The following is a 5,797-nucleotide window of genomic DNA, read 5'->3' as shown; positions in this document are numbered from 1 at the left end:
CAGTCAAAAGGTTGTGTTTGCGAAATTGTTAAGTTAAACTCGACAAAGTTAAACATACAAAGAAGGTGAAAGCGCTCAAAAGGAGTCAGAAGAAAGAATATCCAAGTTTTGCGATTGAAATAAGTAACTGTTCAAAATGCACGAGTTTTGTTACAAGGTATATACAAGCAGAATTATAAAGTAGCAGATGAGGTGGAGTTGGTTGAGTCTTCGGCGGGAACGACCTTTCCATCTACTACTTCGTTGTTTAACGACACCATGCTGAGGTCGAGATCAGGGAATAGGCATGCGAATTGTTCCCGAGCGGCTTCGAATCCAGCAACCAGAATCTGAGCAGAGCTTAACTTAAGTTCTTCAATTTGCCCTTGAAATTCTTCAACCTGTTTCTTGAGCTCCTTGTTCTGCTGCTCCAGCTCTTCGACCTGTTTTCGGAGTTGTTCGTTGGTCTCTTGAGCATGGAGAAGGTCGTCAGCAACCTTCTTGGATTCCGTTTGAGCTTGGGTCAACTCGGCAGCCATCTTCCCTTTTTCCTTGTTTGCCTCGGCGAGATCAGCCATGGCGTCGTCCCTCGCTTTTTCTACTTGCCCAAGTAGCTTCTCGTGATCGATTGACCTTTGCTCCAGTTTTTGTACCTTATCGGCACTAGCTTGGATGTGAGCCTCCAGGTCGCTCGCCTTGGTGCGCAGAGGCACGATTCTGCTTTCTAGCTCAACTTTCTCTTGGGCAAGATCATGAATTCTGCGGCGAAGGTCGGTGGCCTCTTGACGCGCCAATCTGAGCTTGGTGCTCATCGCGTCTTCTACTCGGGAGTGTTCCATCTCCGCGAGCGTCAGATTGGCAGACAACTTCTCCACCTCGAGCCTCATAGTGCTATTATCGGTCTTGAGGTTGAAGAGTTCATCTTGAAGCCTCCTGGTGGAGCTCTCCACAGCCCTCGTTATGATCGATGGGATATCCTCTGCTATGTTTTTCAGTTTAGCAGTCAGAGGTTCCCACATCCTTGTGACCTCGAGGGAAAGGTTTGCGGCTTGGAGAGGCGCCAGGGGGGCTTGTTGAGGGTTCTCGCCGCCACCTTCCTTAGCAGGATCTTCAGTGTTTGCTTCTTGGCGTGGCGACGGGATCGGGGATTCGGTGATTAAAATTGGAGAGGTATGAGCGACCTCATCCCCGATTGGAACGATTCCTGCAGCTGAAGTGTTTGAAGGGGGGCCCCCTCCTGCTGATATATGTGGCGTAGAGGCGCTCGGGGGGTCCTCCAAGAAATTCGGCTCTTGGGCCTCAGTTGCAGGTGGCGCAGTGGCCAATGGAACTGCTTGGACTGGTGATGAAGGGGCTTGTGGTGTTGGCGATAAGGAAGGAGGAGCAGGTGTTGATGGTGGAGTTGAGGTTGGAAGAGGGGGTGGAGCAGGTGGGGAAGATGGTGCCACCCTCTTCCTTTTCGTGACAAGGCCATCCTCTGTGACCTCGTCGTCCTCTTCTTCCTCTTGGACGACTTGGGGGGCTTTCCGCTTAGGCCTCTTAAGGACCAGCTTCTTGCGTTGGGTGGGCTCCTTGGGCGGTGATCGCCCATGAATGATGGCCTTCTCGACCGCCGAGTTGGGCACTGTCTGGGAACCGGTCGCCAACCCGTGGTTTCGGGCGAGCGCCTTTAAGTCGGCGAGCATGTTCTTACCCAACATGGTGTCTGCATGAAACGAAAGTGCATGAGTTATCTCAAAGAAGAAAAGGATAAGTGTATGAGGTAATGAAACAGCAAAACAGGCATATGCAGAAAAGATAAAACCAAAGTCCTGTGCGTATCGCACAAGACGCCCAGAAACAGTATCAGAAGCAATATCAAGACAAGAGTGTAGCGTCCTAACCTATTTGGAATTCCAACTGGTCCTCAAAGAACTCGAAGGAGATCAGGGTGGGGGTCAGGAATGTTATGTTGGCATCTGCCACCCTCTTCCAGAATAGACAGAGGTCTCGATCCAAAGCTCCCATGCTATCAGGACTTCTGGGCCTCCTGAAGCAGCTTTTGGACTCTTTTTTCCCCTTGTCCACCCAGTACAAGGGGAAGCCGTCGAGAAGGGAAGTGTCTTTATCGTTTGCGCGTATTTGGATGAACTTCCCCTTCCAATCTTTGTACGACTGCTGGAAGATGGTGAAAATGGATCTCCCAGCAATAGCATTCAGGCTGACCCACAGGAGGTCTCCTGGGTGCTTGGCCTCCAACAGGAACAAAAACACGTCCACCGACGCGGGCAACCCCAGGTGGGCGCACGTTATTTCGAAGGCTCGAACAAACGCCCAGCTGTTGGGGTGAAGCTGGGCGGCAGCGATGTTGAGCTCGGTCAAGAGTTCCCTCTCGAATCAAGTGAGAGGGAACCTGAGCTTGACCTTCTTGAAGAAAGTGGTGTAGACGAAGCAGAAGGGCCCATCGGCGCTCACTTTGTCTTCGGCACACACTGGCAGAGCGGCGGGGCAAGGCAGCACCATCATTCTCTCGTCGTGCTCCTTGTGAAACGATTGATGGGCCTCGTCCCCATTAGTCAACCGCAGAACCGCTCCCGCAGTGTTCACCGACGAGGTCTCCTTTAGAAGGGTTGGGTTAGCCCATGGGTATAGAGTCTTGAAGTCTGGCAAAGGGATGGGGGCTCCTCCAGCGTTAGATGGAGTTGCCTGAGCCAGGGCAGTTTGGGAAGACGCAGGCCTCTCAGCCTGCGAAGAGGAAGCACCACGAACTTGTGTTGGGTCGTGTGCTTGAGAAGAAAGGTTTCGTGCTGAAGGAGGGGGGTTCGGGGTGATCTTTGTGCGAGTCATGATAGCAACTGCAAAGGAAGAAGAAAGAAAAAATGATCAGGGGATTACAGAGGCTGACTCGGTCACAGACGGAAGGTGAAAAACGAACGAATGTATGTTCGTCGCAACGATCGACAAAGCCCTAAGTTACGCAGAAGGAGAAATGGAAAAACAACCCACAGCGTATGCACCAGGCAGTTATAGGATGATGCAAATCGGTGAAAATGCAAGGAAACCCAGCAGATGAAGGAAAGTAGTTACCTTTCGATGATCAGGAGAACGTTGAAGGGAGATGGTGATCTAGAGCGTCGAGGAACGTCGAGAGCTTTCGCAGAAGGAAGTGAGAGCGTATGCAAGTGTGAAGAAAGTGATGGAACAGTAGGAGCGTAAGGGGTTTAAGGGTTTTCGAAATAAGTTTTGGAAGCGCTAACGGCAGATGAAGAGAGCCGTTGATGAAGCCACGTGTCGAGCGATGGGTGAAGGGTTTGGTGGAGCGTCAGAGCAGCAGAAAGTACAATCGCTTGGAATTCTGCGTCAGTGCCACGTAGATCGGTGTTGACGAGGGCTCTTTCAGTCTTTTCGCTAGACAAGTCTTCGCTTAAGACTGGGGGGCTTGTGTACCGCCCTGGTGGACGGGTGTGATGACGTGGCATCCTGCTACAGTGTAGGCATGTTGACAAGGCGCCAGGTTGGCAGATAGGAAGGAAGTCGGGAGGCACGTGTGGTCGCCGATTGTTAAGTTGGCGTGTTCCGATTTCCAGTTTACCAGAATAGGCGATCGCCAGGTTGAAGATGAAGTCGCCAGATGTGGACTCAGGCGACCAAGCAGTCGGAGATCGCCAGAATAAGCACATCGCCAAAGACGGAGGAGAAGCAGATTATGAAGGCGGCCGGCGAGACCACAGGGAAGGTGTATGAAGGCCCTAACTCGCCAGTTTCAGTAGAGATCGCACTCCTAAGTTAGCTATGCACTGGGCCGTACCATGCATAAGTAACTTAGGAAAAATAAGAGTAGAAGCAGCGCCAAGTCAGGGAGCCTCCAGATGATGGCACGTGTACAGTTGGATGCGAGCCACGTGTCCAAGTTTGTAACTGCCAGGAGAGAGAAAACCACCAGGTATATAAGAGTTCTTAACAGACTTTCTGAGGGACGCACGTTCAGTTCATACACTTTACGCTTGCGAGTGAGAGAGGATTTGCACGGTTCTCGTTCTTAGTATTTGGTGATACCGTCACTGACTTGAGCGTCGGAGTGCGATCGGCCGCAACAGCGCCGTATCGTTTCTTTGCAGGTTCTTGAGATAGATCCAGAGAAGGAGCGGAGGTGAGAAGCGGTGCGCACGTCGATCCTTTGACGAGGCATTCTCCAGCGCTCCGGTCAACAGGCAGGATCAATCAATATACTAACTTTTACTTTTTTATTGAATTATAGTGTAATAAACAACCAGGAAGCTATGAGTGTGGTTATTACATTATGCAATGGATGATTACCATTGTAAGAGTAGGCCTCAAAAGTGATTGAAAAGAGGTAACATAATATGTTAAATTATTTTTATAATTCTTGAACATATATGTATCTTAAAACTAATTTATGTCAACCATATTTTGAAATACAGTTCTTCACGGATGAAACACCAATGTCTTCGGAAGCCATAACATATGTGAGACATTCTTGGTCCACATATTTCATAAATTTTTATAACTCTAAGATAGTTGACCAATAGTGTAGGAATTATACATAATTTGATTAGTGTTTGTAATACATTTTGATCAATATATATAATTTGATTATCTGAATTTATGTGTTTGTCTGGCTGAGTATATATAATTGAACAAGTTAATTTATATGGAAATCAACACTAAACAAATTACACTAAAAAAACACCATTTACAAGGGCAACTATTTTCAATAGTCGCATTTGTAGTTCGATCCTAATATTTCTTCTTATTACTTTTATTTTAGTTATAGCAGTATTTACTTTTTGAAATCAGTCTTAAAACTTAAACTTTTGAATATATCATACTGAAAACCAATCTTTGAAAATTTCAAGTACGGGTTAAACACATATTATGGATGAGGATACAACACTTGTTAGGAAAATTGTAATACTTATCTTTATGTCTAACTAGAGAGGATACATATTAGATTAAATACTTAATAATTTATTAAAATATACATAATTTCAGAATTTATCAAACTGAAATAAAGTTTCTAAAAACTCTTTTAAATAAAAAAGAAATTCTCACGTCTTACAATATCTCAACCGTTAAATTTTTTTAAGATTATCAATTAGTCATGATCATTATATTACTGTCATATATCTTATATAATAATAATGATATAGTAATGTCGGTTATGATAATAAAAATACAACATCCCTATCTTTGTCTCGTTATTCATGATAAAATTATACCAAGTATGCTTCAAGAATCAAGTTCCCTTTTTTTATTTTGTGGACGCTAATTTGTAATTTTATAAAAAAAAATAACTGAAATGCAAAAGATGAAACCTGAGAACATTTTAAAATAGTGGCCAACATAAAACCATGCTTTTATTTTATGTTCGATTGCTCGAGAATAAATATCGTGTCGCAAATCAGGAGGAGCACAATGCAAGTAATATAATTCTAAATTTAGGAATCTCAATAATTTGTTTCCTTACACGTCTTTTACAATATTTTTAAATGTAATATCAGAGTTTAAGAAGAAAAAAAGTTAACCTCGTCAAAAAGAACAAGGGTGAGGCATAAATAAGTAAAAAAATGAAAAACTAAAACTGAGCAAGGACAAAAAAAAGTGCTATACATTGATCTACAACATCACAAAAAGAATAAATAAAGAAATAAAGATGTATAGATTCTTAAACTCAATATAAAGTCCAACGACTTAAAACTAAAGACAAGTAGCCGAGCTATTTGAACTTCAGAATGTGTAAGAAAAAAATTGCATTAATAGAAATTAACTTTTTTTAGGGGTGAGCATGAGTGTACATTCGAGTTGTTCTTTTCAACTT

Source organism: Phaseolus vulgaris, chromosome 11 (assembly GCF_000499845.2).
Source record: "Phaseolus vulgaris cultivar G19833 chromosome 11, P. vulgaris v2.0, whole genome shotgun sequence".
Classification (NCBI taxonomy): Eukaryota; Viridiplantae; Streptophyta; class Magnoliopsida; order Fabales; family Fabaceae; genus Phaseolus; species Phaseolus vulgaris.
This window is presented reverse-complemented; position numbering follows the sequence as displayed.